General features: G+C 39.6%; 1 protein-coding gene across 1 annotated transcript in view; it reads left to right on the forward strand.

The window, feature by feature from the left end:
• The first annotated feature begins 1,329 nt into the window (after nucleotides 1-1,329).
• The window catches only part of AIM2 (absent in melanoma 2), a 73,989-nt gene continuing 51,402 nt past the window's right edge, over nucleotides 1,330-23,916 (forward strand). Inside the window, exons 1-3 of the mRNA XM_032154049.2 lie at nucleotides 1,330-1,351; nucleotides 12,796-12,857; nucleotides 13,999-14,141. The gene's annotated coding sequence lies outside the window, so the exon portion shown is untranslated. The remainder of the gene's footprint in view (nucleotides 1,352-12,795; nucleotides 12,858-13,998; nucleotides 14,142-23,916) is intronic.

The following is a 23,916-nucleotide window of genomic DNA, read 5'->3' on the forward strand; positions in this document are numbered from 1 at the left end:
AAGCCCTAGATTTTTCTCTAGGGCTACGAGCAGAGAAGTCCTACAACAGTCCTCAGATTCTAGTCCCTGTGGAAAGGGTCATGTTAGGACTTCTCTGTGTGGGGCAGTGCTGAGCTTTAAAACCTGGGATGAGGGCGAGTGTGTCTATTTTGAGAAGGCAGGTTGGTGTCTACAGAGATGGAATTAGATTAAAAACAAACGCCTGGGGAGCTGGGAAGAGACAGGACACCAGGGCTTGGCTGTTGTATTCCAGGCCAAATCTCTTTCTGGGTGAATTCCTTGCTGTGGACCCAGCGCAGTCCTGAATCTGAAGGGAGCACCTTCTGGCAATCACTTGTCTTCCTTTGCTACATCTATAGACCACTTTTAAAGAAGGAAATGGTACCATCCAAAATATCTGACAGCTTAGAACAAGTTATATTATTTTGAGGGAGCATGAAACTTAAAATATTTTCTATTATGTATAAACTTCTAATGGTGCTTTTTTAGTTTTGTGCTTAAGCATGTCTCTAATGGCTGAGGAGAGTGAGGGCTTACTTCCAGGTTCAGGAAGCCGGGCCTCAAGTGGCCTGTACTTAGCACAGCATTTCTCTGAAGTCATAGACTTTATGCTACATTCTAGATTTGGGGTTCTATTTCATTATATCTGCATTTTTAAAATACAAAAATAATAATCTGCCTCCAAATATTAGAGTAAAAGTGATGCCTGGCATGCCCCACATTTGGGATCCTGGCATGCATAAGTTATAAAAGCACAGAACTATATTAATATTAAAAATGAGGGGTAGTCCCTGATTATCCACTCAGAGATGAAGGTGTAAGTAATCTAGAGACAGGTTAAGTAGAGGGAGAACTGACAGAGTTGAATGAATAATAATCATTAATTCATTTACTCATTCAACAAATGCTTATAGTACCTGCTGTGTGCTAAGAACTGAACAAGGTACAATGATGAACAAACGAGACAGATGTGATCACAGAAATACATGTAAAGCTGCAATGGTAAATGAAGGAGAGACCCATGGAGCAAAGAAGGTCTGTGGCCGGGAGAGTTGACCTCTTCGGGAAGATGAAGGACAGCTTCCCCCAGGAAATGTCTCTTGACTTGAATCTGAAAGATAAGGAAATAACTAGGCAAAGAATGAAGAAAAGGGCTTTCTATACAGAGACAGCATAAGTGAAGTTTTTGTAGAGGGAGGGAGAATGCCATGCATGAAGGGCTTTTTTTTTTTCTTTCTTTTTTTAACAGAGTCTTGCCCTGTTGTCCAGGCTGGAGTGCAATGGCACGATCTCAGCTCACTGCAACCTCCGCCTCTCGGGCTCAAGCGATTCTCCTGCCTCAGCCTCTCGAGTAAGTGGGATTACAGGCATCTGCCACCATGCCCAGCTAATTTTTGTATTTTTAGTAGATACGCAGTTTCACTGTGTTGGCCAGGCTGGTCTTGAACTCCTGACCTCAGGTAATCCACCTGCCTCCGCCTCCCAAAGTGATGAGATTACAGGTGTGAGCCACTGCGCTCCGCCGGATGAAGGACTGTAAAGCGAGTTTGGTTTGACAATGGAGAGTAAGGGAGAAGGCCGCATGAAGTGAAATTGGAGAGACAAGGCCCCATAGGGCCTTGTATTCCCTGTAAGCTTTTTTTCTCCTTATCCTAAAAACAATGGAAAACCACTGAAAGATTTTAAGCCAAAGAATAACATGATTGGATTTGCATTTTGGAAAGATTACTCTAGCTGCTGCTCAGAGGACAGAGTGGAAGGCTGCCAGGATAGATGCTGGAGCTAAATTAGAAGTTACCACCAGAGGTTGTTGTGAAAAGCAATATTAGCCAGGATTAAGGGGGTGATAATGGTGCTGGTGGTGGTAATGGTAGATATAGAAGAAAAAGGGTTTTAGAAGTATTTATGAGCTAAAACATGCAGGATTTGTTGATGGATTAGAAATGGTACAAAGGGGAAAGAGTTGATAAGAAAGGCTCTAAGATTTCTGGTTTGCACACCATTCGCTAAGATCAGAAACACTTGAAGAAGGCCAAGTTTGGGGGAGAAAATGGTGAGTTCAGTTTGGAGCTTCTAATTTTGAGGTCTTTTGAGATATAGTAGAGGAGATGTCACACACGTATGAAGGTGAGAGTCAGGTCAGGTCTGAACTGCTGATTTAATTTTGAAAGTCATATGCATGTTGGTGGAATTTCATGCCAAGAGTATGAATAAGATCACACACGAAAAAGTACAGGGTGAGAAGAGAAAGGGCCTAAGAAGGAGCTAAGAGGAACTTCAACATTTAATAACAGAGTAGGAGGAGTCCAAGAAGTAGTGGGGAGAGGTAGAAGAAAAAGCAGAATATTATAATTTCTGAAGCCCAGGGAAGGAAGTATATAAGAAGAAACTTGTTTGAGTATCCTATGCTGCTGAGAAGTCAATAGTGATGATAACTAAAATGTATCCACTAGATTATGTGACATGGAAGTCAAGGGTGATAGCTGTTTTAGTTTCTCTGGAGTGTCAGGTAAAAAAAGCAGATGGAGGGAGTTGCAGAGGGAGTGGGAGGTAAGGAAACAACGAATGCATATAGGCAACTTTTAGAAGTGTGGGCATGAAGACATGAAGAGAGGGTGGTGAGGAAGCTATGAGGAGTCAAACAAAAATATCTTTTTTTCCCTTACTTTAAAACTTTTCATTATGGTAACTCTCCAACATAAATAAAATTAGAGAGAATAGCATTATGAATCCTCATTTACCCACCACTCAGTTTCAACAGTGATCAACTCGTGGCCAAACTTGTATCTGTAGTTCCACACATCTTAATTGTTTTTTTAGTGGGAGAGACTTGAGTTTCTGTGAAAGCTACTGGGAAGGAAATCATTAAGAGAGAGGGAAAGAGAGAGAGAACAAGAGCAAGTACATAAATAGAAGCCAAGGTTTCTGGGAATGTGATAGGGGATCAGAGTGCCAGAGAAGGCATTAGCAGTGGGTAGCTGGAGGGCCAGCTCCTCCATGACCATTGGAAGGAAAGAGGGTAGATGTTTAGATGAAGATTTGCATGTTGATATCTGGAAGATGAGGAAATTACATCTGATGGCAGTGGCTATCCTTCTTCTTTTAAAGTAAGTAGCCGTGTCTTGAACAGAGAATAACTGAGAAAAAGAGAAGGTGTTGGATGTTTGAAAACAGCACAGAAATTTGGATTAGTTACTGTGGAGAGTGAGAGGATGATAATAATATAGCAGAGAAATGCAGAATATTTAGTAGGCGGTGTTAAGGACCCATTTGGAGGTACTGGACTGCCTCATAAACAGATGCAATTCACATACATATCTTAATAGCTGTTTATTTAATTTGTATGTCCAGCTCACTAATGTTTGCCTTCATAATACAGGGTGTTACTCTATTCTCTGGTGGAGGAATGTGTCCACACGCATGTGTATTTGTGTGTTGTACAGAGGGCAAGGGTATATGGATTCCACAATCTACTGAATGTATGGTCAGAATATATATATCGCAAAAGAGACGATTTTAATTCTTAAAATGTAGGTGTGTCTGAGTCCGTTCTTTTTCACATTCATTGGTTCAGGGCGCCACCTGCTGGGAAGCTTGCGCAATGTCACCAGCCAGCTTTTCCAATGCAAACTCTAAATAAAATCTTTTTTCTTAGTAAAGTCATTTTTTTTCTTTGAGACAGAGTTTTGCTCTTGTTGTCCAGGCTGGAGTACAATGGCGTAATCTCCGCTCACTGCAATCTCCGCTGACTACAACCTCCGCCTCCCGGGTTCAAGTGATTATCCTGCCTCAGCCTCCTGAGTAGCTGGGATTACAGGTACCCGCCACCACTCCCAGCTATTTTTTTTTTTTTTTGTATTTTTAGTAGAGACGGGGTTTCACTATGTTGGCCAGGCTGGTCTTGAACTCCTGACTTCAGTTGATCCACCTGCCTCAGCCTCCCAAAGTGCTGGGATTACAGGTGTGAGCCACCACGCCTGGCAAGTCAGTGATTTTGCACACACAGCATTTGCCCCCATGAAGTTTGAGTTTCATTTTTTTCAGATGCTATTTTACTTTCTGTATTTTGGGGTTAAAGCAGGAGCATTAAAATGTGTTCTTTCCCGACTTGATTTTGGTCTTTTGGTGAAATACTACGTCTTGCCTGTTTAAATGCGTGTGTTGTCTGTAAATCTCATCCATGATCTATATATTCAAGAAGAGAAATAAAATTTCAGACTTTTATCTGAAATCCCATTAATAAGAAATAGATTATCTGTTAAAGATGTTTAAAGTATAGATGATTCAACTGTGTAGATTGAGCAGTATTATTGAACAATCCCTAAAATTTGGATTTTGTTGTCCGCCCACTTTCTATCCCAAATTATTTTCCTCTAGGTTCTCTAACTGAAATGAATATTTCTTCATAGTTTCCAAGCTGATCTCTAAGGAAACTAGTCTGCTACAAATTATTTTTTTAAATAGTCTTGTCTTAACCTGAGTATAGTGTCCTTTAAAACTTTTCCTCCAAGATCCTTGCATCACACTACTAAACTGCTCCCAATTTCTAGATTTTCATTAAATAATTTCTTTCCTTCAAATGTACTGTATGACAAAGTTCAGAGATAAATTATTCTAATTACTTCTCCTGTAATTCAGTCAAAAACTTTTATGATCATTATATATGTATACACACACATATGTATACGTATACGTATATATACACACAAATTCAGTCATGATACACACAGAATTTAGAGAAACACAGTATAAAGTGTACTGAATCATTCCCCAAGGAAAATAGCATTGGTTCATCTACTCATCCAGTCTTTATGAAGTGCCTGCTGTGGGTCCGGAAATTTGAGAGGCACTGGAGATGCATTGGGAATGAGACAGGCATGGTTCTGGGTCTTACACTGCTTGCTCTGGAGTGTGGAAGACAGACATTGATCAGGTCATCCCAACACATTATGGAGGGTTCACTCTTAGGGGAAGTACAGAGAACACCATGGAATATCCGGAAGCTGGAGGGTCATCAGGGCTTCCTGGAAGAAGTGGCATTAAGCTGTGAAGGAAGGAGAGAACAAAAGCACTCCAGGCAGTCTGTGAGACTGCCATCTAATGCCGAGAGCCAGATTGTGGAGGAACTGATAAACCTTCTTAAGGAGTTTGGATTTTATCCTAAGAGAAAATACCAGCCAATGACAGATTTGAAGAGTGTGTATGTGTATATGTGTGTGTGTGTGTGGTGACCAGGCTTAGATTTATAGTTTGGAATACAGTTTGAAAAGATTATTCCAGAAGAATTTGGAAAAAGACTGAAGGGAAGCTAGGTTGGAGACAGTTTGAGGGCATATGTGATGTGGTGTTGGCTTGTGTTAGAGAAGTGGAGAGAAAGAGAGAGAAGAGGATGAATCTGAGGGTCATTTAATATATCAAATGGATAAGACTTGGTGGAAATCAGCTGTAAGAGGCAAAGGGAAAAGGAGAGTCCAGGATGATTCCTGGCTTTCTGGCTTGAGCAAATGAGTGAATGGAAGTGCCTTTTAATGAGAAAGGGGATAGGTAGAGGAAGTAGATTCTCAAAAAGGCCAGGGAAGATGAGTAGTTCCACTTTAGACATGTTGAATTTGAGGTGTCAAATATGTACCAGTAGATATGTCTAGTGGGCAGCTAGATATATGAGCCTGGAACTGTGAAGAGAAATCTAAGCCAGAAATACAAGTTAGGAATGATCAGTCTGTTGTGAGTAAATCGATGTCTTGGGAGTGGTCAGTATCTCATAGATCTCATAGAAGGTAAAATAAGAAAAGAAGAATGGCTAAGAAGGAGCCCAGAGGAACCCATCATTTAAGGAATCATCAGAGGAGGCAGAAGCGAGCAAATGAGACTGGCCAGATAGGCAGGAAGAAAACTAGGAGGGCTGGGGCCAGAGTCAATGAAAAGATGCTTTTAAAGAAGCGTGCACGAGCCACAGTGTCAAATGTTGCTGATAAGGGCTGACATTTCCTTTAGGATTTGGTAATACATGGGTTGTCAAGGGAAGCTTCAGTGGAGTGACAGAAGTAGATATTAGTGAGTTCCCAAGTGAGTGAGAAGTGAGGAAGGAGAAGCAAGGAGTGTATGCAATTAAAACATTTGTTGTGAAATGGAGTTAGTGGATGGGATGGGAGCTGGAGGGAGGAGTGTGTGGTTTAGGGACTGGTTTGTTTGATAGGGAATGATCATGAATGTTTAAATGCTCATGGAAGTTATCTCATAAAGAAAAACATTGAAGGAACAAGAGAGAGAAGTAATCAATAGATAGTTTAGTCTTCGAGGAGGCGGCCAGAGATGATAATAGTAGTAATGAAAGTTGTTCCCTTCTTATTCAATAACTGTTCTGAGGGCCTGATTCCATTTAATTCCTACACAGCCTCTCCTAGGAGGTACTTTTTATTGTTATCCTGTTTTTTTGAGATAAGGAAACAGGCATAGAATGGTACTGTGAGTAACCAACATCACATAGTAAGTGGGGGAGACAGGATTGATACCCGGGCAATCTAGCTTGAGATTGGCACCATTAACCACAGTGTCTTATTGTTGGGTCCACAACCTAGCTGTAAACTTCAATAGGAACTATCCACCCTTGCTACTGTAACTGAAGAGAAGGCGGATAGAGCAGGTACAAATGCAGGTGTCAGCTTAGTTAGCATCATGAATTTCCTAGAGATGCCATAACAAATTTCCCCAGACTGAGTGCCTCAGAAATTACAGAGATTTATTCTGTCAGTTTTGGAGCCCAGAAGTCCAAAATCAAGGTCAAGGTGTGAGCAGATTTTCACTCCTCCGAACAAGCTTCTCAGCTTGGGGCTGCATACTTCCAAACTCTGCCTCTGTCTTTACCTGGCCATCTTTTCTGTGTCTCAGATCTCTCGCTGCATTTCTCTGTAAGGATGCCTGCCGTTGGATTCCAGGCCCGCCCTAAATCTACAATGATCTCATCTCAATATCCTTACATTAATTACATCTGCAAGATGCTTTTTACAAATGAGGTCACATTCACAGGTTTTAAATGTTAAAACCTGAGCATGTCTTTTTGGGGTCCACTATTCAACCCACTGCAGTTAGGAGATTGGATGAGTTTCTGACAAGTGGACTCGATACTTTCTGGGAGGTACAAATGTGGGTTATTTGCTGAGAATGTGTCCCAATGTAGAGAGATCAAACATATAAGGGGAATGAAGAAATCTTGAAGTATCATTATTAAAATATGAAGAGTGAGCTGACTAGGAAATGTAGTTTGTGGAGCAGTGTGGAGAACCAGATGAAGTTTATTATCATGAATTTATAGTTGTGTGATTTTCTCTAGCAGTGATTAGCAGCCCGGGTGCAAACACTGAGGAAGCTGAGAGTTAAAGTATCTAGATCCTGGGAAGAGGGAGTGTGGGAGGGAAGGAAGGACAAAGGCAGAGGGGGTTAGGATACTGGCAAGTGGCTTTCAATGGAAGGCCATAGAGGTGAAGAAGTCGGATAGAGGACTACTGGGTTGGTCAAAAGCAGCCAAAAGAGTGGGAGTAATTGAGTGAATTCGCTGTAACGATACTAGGCTCTTCTCCAAGTATAGAATATTTGTTACTTTAAACACAAAAAATAATCTGGATTAGTGGTTGCAGTAAAGGCAAATAGAAGTTTAATGGAGATAGAAAACTCAAAGGAAGGAGAAGACAGGATTCTGGACAGGCCACCCATGTGGACCCACAGTCATGCAGAAACATGGCAGGGCTTGGGGTGACGAGCGTGTGTGTGTGTGTGTGTGTGTGTGTGTGTGTAAGCCTTGGCACATAAGATGACAATTTATAACAAAGTCATTATTTTATTGTGGGTTTATGATACATTTTTTATTATCACACTCCTATCACCATATCTGGCAACTATTTTATACTAGGCACTGTGCTGAGAGATGGGGAGGTTGCAATAAACAAGACATACAAAGTCTTGACTCTCCAGAGGCGTGTGTTCTAGTAGGAGAGACTGACAAAAAGAAAAGAAACAGAAACAAGTAAACAAAGTTGTTGCAGTTTGTAATGAGTTTGTTATGAAGGGAACAGATTAAGAGATTGCAGCAGAGACTGATGGGCAGACTAACTTTGGTTAAGATGAAAAAGAAGCCACTTTCAGTTGGTGACATGAGAAACAGGGAGATGAATACTCCAGGCAAAGTGCTACAACAAAGTGCTACAGACCCGGTGGTTTACAAACAACATAAATTTATTTCTCACAGTTCTGGGGGCTATGAGAAATCCAGCCTTGGGAAATCGAAGGTCAAGGCAGATACAGTGTGTGGTGAGGGCCCACTTGCTGACTCATAGATGGCTATGTCCTCATGTGGTGGAAACAAGGAACAAACTTTCTTGTGCCTCTTTCATAAGAGCACTTAGGAAATCCCATTAGGGATCCCAACAGGGAATAGTTTTGCTGCGTCGTAGATTACATTTCTGATCAGCTTCACCGAGGTATTTTTTCTTGCTTCCCAAAGTGATACTATCCATTTTAGATTACATTTTCATTACTGATAATACCAGAGACTTTGCCTCCCAATGGCCCCACCCCATCACACTGGGATTAGGATTTCAACATAGGAATTTTGGGGGGACACAGACATTCAGACCATAACACTAGTCAGGGCTGACACTGATCTGTTACTTGACTCAAGATAGTGTGGTGTGAGAGCAGAGGCGACCCTAAGGGCCCCATGCACATTTGGGTTACGTTAATTTTTTCATTGTGAAATAAATTATACATACCCTAGGGTATATGGAATGTATATGAACCATTTAGAAAGTATAATTACAATAGGCCGGGCGTGGTGGCTCACGCCTGTAATCCCAGCACTTTGGGAGGCCAAGGTGGGCGGATCATGAGGTCAGGAGATAGAGACCACGGTGAAACCCCGTCTCTACTAAAAATACAAAAAATTAGCCAGGCGCGGTGGCAGACGCCTGTAGTCCCAGCTGCTCAGGAGGCTGAGGCAGGAGAATGGCGTGAACCCAGGAGGCAGAGCTTGCAGTGAGCTGAGATTGCGCCACTGCACTCCAGCCTGGGCGACAGAGCGAGACTCCGTCTAAAAAAAAAAAAAAAAAAAGAAAGTATAATTACAATAATAAAATAAGCACTCAGGATCCTACCAGTCAGCTTAAAATGAAAACATCACTAGTTCTTTGAAGACTCTCGGGTGAACCTCATCAATTGCATTCTTTCTCAGTCCCTAGGGGTAGGTAACCAATCATCCCCTGGCTTGTTTATAGTTTTATTTCACATATAGCTATCCCCAAATAATATATTACTTTGTTTTGCTTTTTAAACTTTATATAAGTGGAAACATATTCTTATATGAGTTGTTTTTGGCCCCTTTACCATTGTGTTTTGAGGTTTATCCGTGTTCTTAAATATACAACAGTTTATGTTCATTAATGGATAATGCTCCATGGTGTGAATATAACACAATTTATTAATGCATTCTGCCTTTGATGGACATGCAGTTTTTTTCCAGGTTTTTTGTCTATTATAAACAATGCTGTTGGAATAATCTTATATCTCCTAGAGCAAGCAATTTCAGATTATACACTTGGGAATTGGATTGCTGAGTCATAGTTTATATTCCTGTTCAGTTTCACCAGGGTATGCTTTGTTGCTTTCCAAAGTAATTCTATCAGTTTTTTTTTTTTTTTTTTGAGATGGAGTCTCACTCTGTCACCCAGGCTGGAGTGCAGTGGCGCCATCTTGGCTCACTGCAAGCTCCGCCTCCCAGGTTCACGCCATTCTCCTGCCTCAACCTCCCGAGTAGCTGGGACTACAGGCACCCGCCACCACATCCGGCTAATTTTTTGTGTTTTTAGTAGAGACAGGGTTTCACCATGTTAGCCAGGATGGTCTCGATCTCCTGACCTTGTGATCCGCCTGCCTCAGCCTCCCAAAGTGCTGGGATTATAGGCGTGAGCCACGCGCCCGGCCTATTCTATCAATTTTAAATTACATTTTAATAACTGATAATACCAGAGACTTTGCAAACTGGAGGAAGAGATATTCCCTGGTGACTACCCATAGCAGTGGCCACAGTGAAGGAAATGAGTGGAGACTCCCAGGCCAATGGCAGTTTAGTCTTGCATTTTCCTTCTTCCTTCCCTGACTTCCATTCTCAGATAGGAAATAGCTCTCATCACACGAATGTGTTCAGAGGCTTTTGAAAAGCTGAGAATGTCAGGAAACAAGAGATTCAAGTTAGAGGCAGAAATGAAGGAACATTCCTTTGCACACAGTTTTTGAGGGTCTAGAATGGCCATCAAGCAATAGATTGGAGTGGACTGACTTGCAAATGTTTTGCTCAGAATTCCTGGCCCTAGAATGGAAGTGTTTTTTGTAGCCATGAATTCTTATAGTCACAGTAGGACTGACTGTAAGAACTGCATGTTTTCTAATCTCTTGTCCACAAAGGTCATGGAAATCTGGACGTAACTCTACCTGAAATTCTGATGCCTTGACACACAGGCCAACCTTGCCCCTGCATTTCCTGGTGTAAGCACTTTTTACTTACACACCTTCCTCTCTCTGTCCTCTTTTTCTCTAAAGGGTCAGCCATGAACCATTCACATTAGAAAAACAGCCTCTAATCCTCACAAAATCTATGAAAAGTAGATATTATTCCCACATTAGAAATGGGAAAACTGAGGCTGAGAGAAGTGAGTAACTTGCACAAAATTTCATAGCTTCTAAGTAGCAGATTTGACAGTCAAAGCCACATCTGTCTAAATTCACCTGTTCTCTTTCTCTCTCTGGCTTTCCCTGGCCCTCTAATTCTTTGTATTGTCATTTATAACCATGTGGCCCTTAACAAGTGACTTACCCTGTCTCAGCTTTAGATTAAAATATAATAGTTCACATAGGCTCAATAAATGTTTATTTAAAAATGAAAATCACTATATGGACTTACATTCTAGTAGGAGAAATGTTATGGGTCTGCAAGGGTCTTTGCCTTGACGCTATTACTGCTTTTATATTTGTCTCCTAAATCTAAGCTCACAGCCTCTGGCTAAGCATGTGAATTTAGCTTGTTCTACTGCTAATATGTGCCTACTATTAGGTAGGTCTTTGCTATAAAGCATGTTCCAGTGTATTGTTGCTTATCTATTATTTTGCTTTCATACCATTTTGCTGACTGGGAGCATATTTCCTCTCATAATGGTCACGATTTTTAGTGGAGGCTTTCCCGGGATATGCTGTTACCAACTCACGACATACTCTGGCTCTGATACTTGTCTCAGAGAAGCAGTCAGGCTTGGCAGCACAACCAGCATGCCAATAGCCTGTTCCCTGGGGACACTGCTATCGCTGCCTCCCAGACACTTTACCTCTCCAGTTGCACCTCAGCCTGCTAACAGGGGAGTCAAAAGCAGAGAGGAGGCATCACTCGAAGGTAGGAAAAATAATAAAATCAGTTTCTAGCTTAATGTGGTTTGGAAAGATCTGTTGCCACCACCTAAGATGCACCTGGAAGATAAATTATTCAGACTTTTCTCCTGCACAACCTTCTTGTTGCTTCCCATGTCATCACCATCTCACCTGTTTTCCTCCTGCTCTCCTGGGCTGGGGAGAGAGGTGCGCTGGTGGTTCTCCAGTGGACCTCTGAAACATTGGGAAGGTCAAGGCTGTGATCTGAGGGGTTGTTGTCTGTAACCAAAAATATGTTACTCTCCAAACAGAAAAATGAAATAAAAGATTTTTAACTCTTCTAATAATTGTCATGCCACGTGAAGAAAAATTTTAGGAGCGTTACATTTCAGTTCCTGTTTGCATCTGGTTGCCCTATAACACTGTATCCTCTACTTTAGTAAATAAACTGGGGAGAGGATTCCGAAGAATAGTAAAGATTACAGAGGACGGCAATAGACGAGAGACCAGAGGTTTTATATAGCCTATAACAGGGGCTAGGATGCTTTTTCCAGAAAGGGCCAGAGAGCAATATTTTAGGTTTTCTGGGTCCTTCCGTCTCTGTCGAATATTACTATTTGTTTTTATTTACAATTCTTCGAGAATGCAAAAAACATTTTCAGCTTGGAGTCCATATCGAACTGCATTGCAGGCTGAATTTTGCTTGTAGTTTGCCAAGGCAAACTCTAGAAGCTCATTCTCAGTTTTACTACCACAAAATATCATTTTAAAAAAAGAGAGATGTAATATGGCACATTTTGAGAGGAAGCAATGAGCAGAAATATTAGGAACGAGCATTAATAATTAGGTAAGAATTTCTAGAAGACAAAAATGAAAGGGAGGACAGGGATTGTGAGGCAGTAATTGAAAGGAGTTAGGGGTGTGAGAAAGAGACAGATATGGAATGAGAATGGAACAGTGTCTTGAGCAAAATAGAGAATTTGGGAAAATGGAGTAAATGAGGTAAATTTTCTCCTTAGCGTAGATAGTGGCAAATATACCCCAGCCCTGCTGTGTAATAGAGGAATTTGCATGGGTATTTGAGAAAAAATCTACTCTTATCTTGTTTATAACTACAGTCTTCTTTTGACTATATGTGGCAGGTTGTAGGTCTTTACCTGCTTTCCTGCTACCTTCCAACACTGTGGTTTAGCACTTGTTCAGTTAGCTGTTGTGATTTAAAAAGAATGGAAAGCGTGAAACACCCGCTTGTTGCAGGTTGGCGAGGATTCGTGAATGGGTGGGAAGGATGCACAGCAATGAATCTGGGCAGCTTTCTATGGATTGTGAAGCAAATGCACTAATATCAGCCATCTAACTTTTGCCAAAGTATGAATCTTTTTTTCCCAGATACTTAACTATCAGGAAACATTTACAGATGAAGAAAGAAGAACATCTGAACACAGACTGAGGTAATAGAGAAAACAAGGAAATGAATCTCAAATATACGACGAAGTTGGAAAACAGAACAACAGGATACTTTTAGCTTGTAGTAATTTGAAAGACAGAGACTGCTAAATACCTTAGAAATATTGGATATCACAAGAAAGGGCCAACTTCCCTCAGAATTATGACAAAGCACTGAATTATGAGTTAAGGTGTCTTGGCTTCAGCCTTTAGCCTACTCCTTGCAAGTCTTGTGACTTTAGGAAAGCAATTTAGATTATCCAAGTCTCAGTTTTCTCATCAGGGAAATGCAGAGTATTTTTTTTATAATGGTGTTTTTATTTGTATGTAAATATTAAAGGGCTTGTAAGCTATAAATAACTATGATAATGACAGAGATTTTATTAGTCTTAGTATTTCATTTGTGGGTTTTTACTCCTGCATAATAGGAAGCCACTTGTGTACAGTGACTTGAGGGGTTTCCAAAGGATTCTCTGCCTGTCAGATTTCTCCTAAATTAAACTATGATGAAATGACTAAATCATTTTCATGGAGACCAAAGTTTTTATAGCCTCAGGTTAATTGATTTAGGAACATTAAGATGCAAATGTTATCAAAGACAGGGCTCAACACAACTGTAGACATCTAAGCTCTTGACTAACTGGTCACCTAGCAATGTCTGGAGTGAATGGGTCAGAACTGACACTAAATAGGATGGCCCAAAGAACTTGGGGTCACCATGAAAATAGTAAATGCCTATCAAGAGAACACATGAGAGGAGCAAGGCATAAAGAAGAGAGGAAAGGCCTTCGGCAAGTGACTTCACAATTTTGACTCAGGCTGGTTTGTTCTGCCGAGAACCAAGGTCTTTGAGAGATGGCAGCCTTTGATCTTTGTTCCTTTGCATTCCTTCTCAATGCCATTGTTTTTCTGAACAAATGGATCCCAGGACTGTGTCCCGAGTAATCCTCCTAGAGCAATCATGGTCTGGACAGCTAACTTTACACCAGCAAGTCATGCTTCCCATCCAGGGGCCACTGCTTTCAGACTCCCTTGCTTGCAGTTGGGAATGGAAGCCAATGGCATGGGCATGGATATGACAAATCTTTTATAGGCCAGCGTGGTTAAAAAGCAGATGCTCTTTCTCCACTCTCTTTTTCTTGTCAGCTTACTGGATATTGATGCCAGTGGCAATATTGGCAAACAAATCTTGAAGATAGACGGCCAGAGAAATGATGGAAGGAAACTGTGTCTGAGTCACTTCTTGGAAGAGAGCCACCAAACCAGGAGCGCTTACATCCGACTGGAATGTGAGCAAAACATTCTTTTTTTGGTGTTAAGCCATTGAGATTTTTGGTTGATATAGCAACTAGTGTCACTGAGATTAATGCAACTACTGATATTACTAAACTTTCTCCTGAGATGACTCTGTGTTCTGCAAATTGAGATCTGCTGGCCTTTTTTCTTGATCTGTACCCTTCACTCTTTACCTTCTCTCCCCAGATTCTTTCTGCTTTCTCTGCAATCATATCTTCAAATGAATAATGAAATCAACAAAGAGCAAGAGAACAGAGGAGTAATGATTATTTTATTAATTTGTTTTATTTTTCTGTTTGATTTGACTGCATGGGAATAACCAAGAAGCTGAGTAGAAATCAAGGACAGATGTTTGCAGGCTTAAACTCCTGTGCTGGAAGTGGAAAAGGTATAAACAGTAAAGGCTTTAAGTTTCAGTGACATGATTTTAAATTGAGAGCCAAGAGAAAGGATACTTTCTCACACTTTGCATCCATAGGATCACTTTCTTGATTATTTCTGACTTTCCAATTGGCAGAGTGCCCTTGAAATGTCAGCTTTGTCAGTGGAGCACCCTGCAGTCATTACCTGGTCTATAACATTGGCACAGGATGCTCAGAGAGTGGTTTCTACCTAAAACCAAGCTATGTGCTGGGAGCCTAGGTATAGATACTTGGATAGGAGAGAAAACTGAGAGCGCAGGTGTTGAAGGAGATCAAATTACACACACAAAATAAGTAAACAAAGAAATAAAAATTTAGAAAAAAACATGCTTACAAAAGCACGTCAAACTGGTCTCTGAGATCTTATAATTTTCCCACTTACACATTTATATAAATTGTGTTCACAGGTACACTCACAATATGATCAAGTAGTGTTTGTACCTAAAGCAATTGTCACAGTGTGTTATTTGAGCAGTAGTATTGGGTAAGATGATGGCTTCTAAATAAGAATTACTCTACAGTTACCTAGGGATTAAGTGGCTTAACTGGAATTGAAAACATGGTTTTTGAGGGCTCCCTCAATGCTTCCCACCACCAGTTTATACAGGCAATAGAGAACTCATTTGTCTTGAATAATTCTTTAGCTTTCCACAGCTGAATATCTTGCTCTTGGGGAAAGAGCTTGCTATGATGTGCTGGATTCTGGCTGAGAATCTCTGGGTTTGAATCTTGGCTCTGCCACTTACAATCTTTAGGAGGTTGGTTAAGTTACAATATTTCTCTCTACCTCAGTTTCTTCATTGATAAAATAGAAACAATCAAAGGACTTACCACATACATTCATCAAAGGGATTAAATGACCTAATAGAAGTAAGTTATTGGAATAGTAACTGCTAAATAAGAATCAGTTGTTGCTAGTGTTGTTTTTCTGTTGTGGGGTAAATGCATTTCCTTCTGTTTGAGCTTCTGTTTGACTGGAACACAGTTGATCATGCCTTCTGACTCCTTCAGCCTTCTCTAGAATGTATTTACAGCACTGGATGTCCATAACCAGCCGTTCCTTCCAAAAGTCACAGCTGGGCTCTAGCCTTTTCTGTGGAGCTGTAATTCCTTCTCCTTCTCCATTTCTCCATTGATTCTTATCTTCCTTGCAATTGAGTGCTTTCCCCTCAATGGCAGTTTTACACATGCTAATCCAATCTTCTAGATCTGGTTCAAGGGTTGTAATGATGAAGGATTTTCATCAATTGGAATAAGAATACTTAATCCTTAACATTTTTGACAGCCAGCTCTGTGGCAAGAGAGGACAGTTTAGGAGCAAAAGACAGAACAATAGCTGTGATAATGACACAGGCAATCACAGAAGGGCAAGAGAACAAGCTGTCCTAGGATGCCTGTGTAAGAAAAATTACACGTCTTGTCTTCCTAATTAAAAGCTAAAAAATTGACTGAATTGCATATCTAATAGATAACATGACTGTACAATAAAAGGAATTATATTACGTGTCTTTTGCACACAGGACCTTTTACTATATGTCTTTTGGTGGCACAATTTTTCAGGATGAAAAGTACTCAAGGAAATCTTAAACTTAACCCAGAGAGAGGGATAGGGAAACAGAGAAAGAGAGACAGAGAGTGGCACACACACACACACACACACATGCACACACACACACATAGGGTGGGGGAGAGAACGAAAATACATGCTTTATCCACTCTGTCCAATGAAAGAACTTGGAAACCATTATGATCCAGTAGTATTGAGCACACCTGACATTCAGGTGTTGTTTTCTAAAATACTATTCTCTCTAAAAAGAGCAAGGGCTCCTTATGGAACTGGCTGATTCTAGGTTTCAGACAGGGAATATTTACAGTGATTTTAAGATCTCTTAATGTATCAGGAGTTTCTAGAGAACAACTGGGGTCTTGACAAAAGGATACAGCTTGAAGGGGCTGTCACTGACTGAGTTTGGGACAATATGAACATTAAAAAATAATGTTTGTGATTGATCATATTAATAAAAATGTCCAAGTCCAAAATGACATTCAAAAAAAGAAAAAAGGGAAAGATAAAATATAAGATTATTTGCCAGAGTAGAGGTTATTAGTACACCAACTCCTTACGCTGAAAATTAGTAATTAAAAGGAAATAATTAAGCTGCACCCTCTTTGTATTTGTCAGGATAGATAGGTTATGCTGCAGTAACAAACAACCTTAAAATCACAGTGGCTCAAAACTAAAAAGTGTATTTTTCACTTTCACTGCATGTCTCTCCTGGGGTTACAAGCGTTCTGATTCATGTCATCCTCACTTAGGGAGGCGTCTCATGCTTTCACTCTTTGGCACTCATACCATCCAGTAAAAGAGGAGCAGATCCCAAGGAGCCATTGCTTCTTTATTCGGAGTTCTGGTGTGAGAGATATGTAATGCCAAACTAGGGACTGGAGCAAAGCACACCAGAGCCACAGCTGGGCCTCAGCCAAATCACAGACCTGTGAGCAAGAAATCTGTGTCATTATATGCAACTAAGATTCCGGATTGTTTGTTACTGATGCAAAAACTGATTAATACACCCGTTATGTATGCAGAAGGGAAAAAAAAAAACCCAAACACCAGAATATTGGTGAATAGCCCAAATGACAACCGTATGGCGTTTTAAAGGACGAGCTCTGTGAGTATTGCAGAAGATTCCCAGCAAATAAGTGTAGAAAGAATAATACCAGTAAAAGTCACCATTTTGATATCCTGAAATAATTGGTTCAGGAAAGAATTATCAATGAATTTTGGAACCGTTAGGTAAAAGTTTTTTAGGAAATAGAATATTTGGATGAGGCCTAAGTACCACCCTACAGATATTTGCTCTTTATAATGGGTGAAGTACCCTTTAAAATAAAACTGTCGTCATGAAACTACGCCTCACTGACAATGGACAGCTTGACATTGTGTGCCTCCTGAGGTAATGCATTATGAAGTAACATCACTGCCTTTGAAGTACCCTTACCTCTAATGTTTTATCTGTGTGTAATCAAGGCATTTGTTCAGATTCCTAATACATAAGGAGTACAGGAGACACAGGTATGTGTTAAACAATGCTATGAGATACAACAAATCAGGAATGTGGTAATTTTATAAAGCTGTTGTTTGAGACTCTTTAACATGCTCATGTCATGGGGATACAAAAACACAGTCTGTGCTTTGTTTTATTCTGGTTTAAAATTAGCAAAATATATAGAACAACTAAATGCAGTGCATAAGCCTTGATTGGATTCTAGTTTGAAAAAGCTAACTACTAATGTATTTGTTGTTCAGTTTGGGAAATTTGAGTATGGCCTGGATGTTGGGGGATGTCAAGGTATTTTGGATAATGTTTCTGGGTGTGATAAAGGTATTGAGGCTGTATAAGAGATTTTTCTTAGTTTAGGAGATGTATGCTGATGTAGTTAGTGGTTAAATATCATGATATCTAACCCGGTTTCAAATGCTTCATCAATAAATTTATACAGGGACACAAACATACATACAATTTTGCAGTTAAGGCAAAATGTTAACATTTATTGCACCTAAATGATGGGTATATAACTTATCTTACTCTGTCAAATTTAAATTTGATTTTTTTTTGTAATAAAGCAGGAAACAAAATGAAGCAAGACACTGCACAGGGAAAGGTGTGTGTGTGTGTGCCCTTGTGTGTGTGTGTGAGTGAAATTCAAAGCTGTGTCTAAAATGTCATCCTGATCTAGAAGTCTAGTAAGGTCAACATGGCCTCAGCTGTTTTCCTTTTCTTTTGTATTTTTAACCATTTTATTTTAAAGGCTCTGAGCCTGAATGATTGCTCTTGAACTTCTGTGTCCTTGATATTTTTTCCTTGTCCAAAGAATAATTCACTAATTTAGGAGAAAGAGTCAATAATTATACTTTACTTGACTCAGAGCCTCCTGGAGAAACCATATATTACTGGATAGCCTGGTGCTTCTCTGTTTTATAAAAAAATCTTGGATAAAAATTTTATTTGTTATACTTGATATATTATTATTTTTCCTAAGGTGTTTTTGTTCCTTAAGGTTAACTTTACCTTTTCTCCAGAGCATATGTTTTCCTAATGCCTCTAGAATCCTAATCTGATCTTTTTTAAGCCTCATTCTTTGTGAACTTTTTGTTGATTCTTGGCCTTCAGCCTCTCTCTCTGTCTTTCTCTCTCTTGTGTGCACACAAATGCACCTGTCTCCTCCATTTTTAAAATAACTTTTTTCTGCTACTACACAGCCTTCCAAGATGTTTTGCCCTATCTGTGTTCTTCCCTTGACAGCTAAATTTCTGCTAACTACAGTCTATACAAGCTATTGCCATTTTCTGGCCACTTACTCATTTTTCTCATTCATTTCTGAAACAACTCTCACTAAAATCACACAAAAAATAACTTGATAGTCAAATCCAATTTTTTTTTCTGTACTTACATATCTTTCTCTTTCTGCAACTTAAAAAAAAAAATCAGTACCTTTTCCTTCTTGAATTTTCTCCCTGTAGCATTCAGGAGACCTTAATACAGTTTCAGCAGAATTTCTAATGCCAGGTGACTTTACTTTTTTTTTTTTAATTTGAGAGGGTCTCCCTGTGTCACCCAGGCTGTAGTGCAGTAGCACAATCTCGGCTCATTGAAACATCCACCTCCCAGGTTCAAGTGATTCTTGTGCCTCAGCCTTCTGAGTAGCTGAGATTACAAGCATGAGCCATCATGTCTGTCTAATTTTTTTGTAGAGACAGGGTTTTGCCATAGTGGCCAGGCTGGTCTCAAACTCCTGGCCTCAAGTGATTCGCCTTGGCCTCCCAAAGTGTTGGGATCACAGGCGTGAGCCACCATGCCCGTCCCCAAGTGACTTTAGAAGACTGCAGTTACACTGGCGTTTTCCAAGCAGGACTGGTCACTTTATTGGACCCTTTCCCACTAAACCCAAGGCCACAGTTGTTCTAATTAGCTCAAACTGCTGCCTTCTCCCAGGTTCAGTTTTCCTCTTCCATTTGAAACCCTTTGTGCTCATGTGTTTTCCCCTTACTTCCATTCTGTTGGCTTGTACCTCATGACTCCTCAGCATAGTCCCTCATACTGACCATCTGTTTGGGGTGTTTCCTTTGCTTTGACTTGAGTTCTTTCCATTACCCTGTCTCTTGTCCACTACTCTAAGTTGTGAACTCCCTTGAAATCTGGGAAACAAAGAAAGAGCTGTTTGCTTTCATTTCTCTACACCTAAAATAATCTTTGGCTGAACTCTCAAGCTAATAGGAGAAAAACTGTTCAGGCTTGTCAGAAACAGGAAACAGAAAGCTAAGAATTTTAATGGGAGGAGCCTTAAAATCCTGTAACACTTGTGCCTTCTCTTTCCCGGGGATTAGCACACAGTTAAACAGTAAGAGCTAGTCAAGTTTCTAAGTGAAAATAGCCAATAGCACTTCTTCCTGGCTAACTTTCAAAACTTCCTATCATGTCCCACCATTATTCAATAAAGAACTCTATCTGATATATGTTCTTACCCTATCAAAATACATGGTCATCCCTGAAGCTCTGACTTAAGGACTAAGCTGCTGTGGAAGGAGATTCCAGTGAGGTAAGGCCTGTGGGAAGTTTTCTAGAAAAAGCTCGGAGAACCAGTTTCTAATCAGAAAATTAGGAGGAAATAGTAATTATGGGTTTCTGTGATGGAAAGAAGGGCTGGTATTGACTATATTCCAGAAAAGAAAAAGCTGTGGGTAGTCCGATTTGAAACCTCCGTTAACTGAAAGTATAGAAGTCATCTTTTATTTCACTACAACTGAGGCCTTAACAAAAGAAAGTACATTTGGCTGCATCAGGAATTAGAATAGATTGTTGAATGGGTTGACCCAGATGAAGTCTAAAAGGAATTATAACTTTCTGGGTGTGTTGGTCTCCAAGTATCTTAATTGACGTAAATTTATATTTAGAAGAGATCTTTTGATTTCTGGCTGAAGGAAAGAGAAATGTAGGGCCTGGGGAGGAGTTCCTAAATAAAAGATAACAATGATATGACAAAATGCCTATCATGTAATATTAGGTTTGGGCCGGTCGCAGTGGCTCACGCCTGTAATCCCAGCACTTTGGGAGGCTGAGGCGGGTGGATCATGAGGTAAGGAGATCGAGACCATCTGGGCTAACACGGTGAAACCCTGTCTTTACTAAAAATACAAAAAATTAGCCGGGCTTGGTGTTGGGTGCCTGTAGTCCCAGCTACTTGGGAGGCTGAGGCAGGAGAATGGCGTGAACCCGGGAGGTGGAGCTTGCAGTGAGCCAAGATCGCGCCACTGCACTTCAGTCTGGGCGACAGAGTGAGACTCTGTCTCAAAAACAAAACAAAACAAAACAAAAATATATATATATATATTAGGTTTGAAACATCAGAATGTAAAACTGTATTCTGAAAACAGTATTCTTGCAGTTAAAAAAAAGTCTAGTAGATAAACTCTTATACCATAAACTCCATATTCAAGAAATGTGGCTTTAAACGTTTTTCTGTTACATATTTTAACTTCTATTTCCTTTAGTCCATTAGGTGTCAAAAAATTTATTTCATTTCATTTAAGATTGGACCCCACTTTTCCCATAGCCATGGATAAATTCCTAGGGTTTAGGGAACAAATTAGATTCATATAACTATTCTTTGAAATTTGTTGTGACATCTTTTATAGACCTGTTGAGTATATAATAAATATTTCTAAGTATTCCATCAGATCAAAGTTGTTAATTGTATTCTTCGACTCCCATATTTTTGCCTTTTTGGCTACTTGAATTATAACTTATTGAAATAAGAGTGTTGTAGTCTCCCATTCTCATGGTGGATTTGTCAGTTTATTCCTTGAGGTCTCTCAATTTTTGTTTATATCTGTTAAGTCTATTTAATGAGGTGCATGCAAGTTTAGAATTGTTATATTGCTTTAGTGACTAATGTTTAATCATTGCATAGAAACACTGTCTTTAATGAAGCTATTTGTCTTAAAGTCTTCTTTGATTATTATTAATATAGCTATACTAGCTGTCTTTTGGTTAGTATTTGGCTAATGTATCTTTTCTCATTCTTTTCTTTTCAACCCTTCAGTATTTTCATGCTTTAGGAAAGTCTTTTTTAAATAGCACAGGAACTAGAGTGTGTCTTATTCCAGTCTGACATTGTGTTTTAACTGGCAAGTTTAATTTATACATATCAGGGTAATTGATATATTTAGATTTGGTGTTACCATCTTGTTTATTTATTTATTTTTCTTTCTTTATTTTTTGAGTCAGAGTCTCACTCTGTCACACAGGCTGGAGTGCAGTGGGGCAATCTTGGCTCACTGCAACCTCCACCTCCTAGGTTCAAGTGCTTCTTGAGTCTCAAACTCCTAAGTGGCTGGGTTTACAGGTGCCCACCACCATGCTCGGCTAATATATGTATATATTATATATATATTATATATATATTATATATATTATACATTATATATATAATATATATAATACATTATTTATATATATATATATATTTTCTTTTTGTAGAGATGGGTTTCAACATGTTGGCCAGGCCTCGAACTCCTGTCCTGAAGTGATCTACCCGCTTCAGCCTCCAAAAGTGAGGCACTGCACCTGGCCCCATCTTGCTTATTTCATATTATACTTCTTTTTTCTATGTTTGCTTTCATCTTTTAAAAATCTTTTTTAGGACTAATCTTTATATATATTTTCTTTGATTTTTGTTTCATAAATCCTGTCATAAACTCTGTGGGGGCAAGTCATTTTCTTAAAGTACAAGTAAATTGCTTCCAGATGTAGTTTTTTTGTGTAACTGTTTAGTAGCAAGTTCTCTTTCTCTCTTTTTAAGTGAGGTGAAACCCACGTAATGTAAAAGTAACCATTTTAAAGTGAGCAGTTCTGTGGCATTTAATACATTCACAATGTTGTGCAACTACCACCTAACTAGTTTTAAATAACAACAACGTCTATTTTGCTTTGCTTTGTGATGCATTTTAATAGACCCTACGCCAGGTTGTTTTAGCCTTCTTGAACAAGGCTATTCATACCCAGCACTTTCCAAAGGAGATGTGGACTGTCCTTGGCCTAATTCCTATTCACTTTGCTATTGGAATAACTATTGGTCTAATTTGAGGTCAAAGAGCAGATTTCTTTACCCAGTCCTACCTGTTCTTGCTGTGGTTGTTTTTGTGAGCTGGCATTTAACTAGGGCGGTTTTGTCTAACGAAGATGATTCTTGTCCTACTTACTTTTCATTGTAGATGCTAAATACCAGATTAGAAGAAAGCCATCCCCAATAAGCGTTGTTATTAGAGCTCTACCTGCCTTTACTCTCACCTAGAGCACATTAGTGTAAGTACGTATAATTCCCTAGATGGTAAATGGAATGTGACGTTGCAAGAGTCCCACACTCTCACCCTACCCCAAACCCTTCTCTGATGTGCTCTAGACATTCTAACTTCTGAACCTACGTACAAAAGAGAGGAATGTGAACAGATGACACTTTAGCCACTAAAAAAATTAATATGTGTGCAGTGAAGGGTCTGATCTCAGTTGTCTGCTTGGTGCAGATACCATTTCTGTAATCTAGAGGGGCAGGAAGTAGAGAAGGAACACATATTTTCCTAACTATGATTTTAGGCAAACAGATTTTGGGTAGCACAGTTTATTAAAGTACTGATTGCTCTTATCAAGTCATTTCCATCAGCTTCTCACACTCTGGCAATAGGTTGGCTGACAGTGTCAGTTTTTTTTTTCTTTAAAATCTGCTTAATATTTTTAATGGCACTTTGAGGTCCATAGACCCTGGTATGCCAATGGCACAGCTAGAGGGTCTAAAGGAACATAGAATTTGGGCTTCTTGTACCTAGTGGTGCTTCTAATAAAAAAGAATTTTTTTAAAAACATCAGTCTGACTATGGTCAGATAACCTGCACACCCAAAAGTTTGGTGATAGCTCAGATTTTTTTTCTCAAAATGAGATGCCATAGGATGGCTCCTGAGAGAGATTTTTTGTGGACCATGGTCTTGGTCTTCACTTAGAATAATAGTCTCCAATCTCATCCAGGTTGCTGTGAATGCCATTAATTCATTCCTTTTTATGGCTGAGTAGTATTCCATTGTGTATATATGCTACAGTTTGTTTATCCACTCATTGGTTGATGGGCATTTGGGTTGGTTCCATGTTTTTGCAATTGCAAATTGTGCTGCTATAAACACGCGTGTGCAAATATCTTTTTCATGTAATGACTTGTTTTCTTCTGGGGAGATAACCCAGTAGTGGGATTGCTGGATCAAATGATAGTTCTACTTTTAGTTCTTTAAGGAATCTC

The sequence above is a fragment of the Hylobates moloch genome, unplaced genomic scaffold (genome assembly GCF_009828535.3).
Source record: "Hylobates moloch isolate HMO894 unplaced genomic scaffold, HMol_V3 SCAFFOLD_5, whole genome shotgun sequence".
In the NCBI taxonomy this organism is placed as follows: Eukaryota; Metazoa; Chordata; class Mammalia; order Primates; family Hylobatidae; genus Hylobates; species Hylobates moloch.